We start from the raw sequence: 761 nt of genomic DNA on the forward strand, positions 1-761 counted from the left end.
GGATGGAAGAGTAATGATGACAATAATTCCTGCGTAATCAATTTAAGCTGACCCGACCCTTATTTATAGGTTTAAAGTTCAAGTGTCGCGGCGTGCGGACCACGTGGGACCGAACCAGCCCTGAGGATCGAGGCGGAGCAGGAAGACCGTCACGGGAGACCAAAGACCCAACGAACCACGTGTGATGATGATTAATATTATGTGTTTAGCATTTGGTTTGTTACAAAGGATTAAAAAAATGCATTGCAATTGAGGCAAGTGGCTAGGTACACTGGTTAAAAACATAAAAAAAACAGCCAATAAAAAAGAATTAAAGAACAGTCCAATCATCGGGTTTAACTTAGTTATATTACTTTTAGACCCAATGATCTGCACAGTCATTTCACGTACCGTAATGTAGCTTATAATCACGCCAAGAATAGTAAATCCGAAGCAGCGAGGGCGAGGAAAACATAACACACCTTAAAATTTTGATAGGAAAACGTGTTAAAAAAATTAGTTTTATCAATGGCGAGAAGCGAAAGTCACTAATCACCTCAACACCTCATTATTATCCACTAAGTACTCTTCCCACCTCCTAATAGTTTTATTATAGTTGAAACGGCACGTAGCTTTCGATGTTCAACCGACCGACGGTGTGTTACAGTAGTCCTAGAAAATACTGAGGAATCGTTGTTCCATTGCCTTTTTTTCTCTTTGTGTAAGTTTTGTGATAATACTTACGGATGACCGATGTAATATCTATTTATTTTAGGAAGCAT

This window comes from Penaeus monodon, chromosome 21 (assembly GCF_015228065.2).
Source record: "Penaeus monodon isolate SGIC_2016 chromosome 21, NSTDA_Pmon_1, whole genome shotgun sequence".
Taxonomy (NCBI): Eukaryota; Metazoa; Arthropoda; class Malacostraca; order Decapoda; family Penaeidae; genus Penaeus; species Penaeus monodon.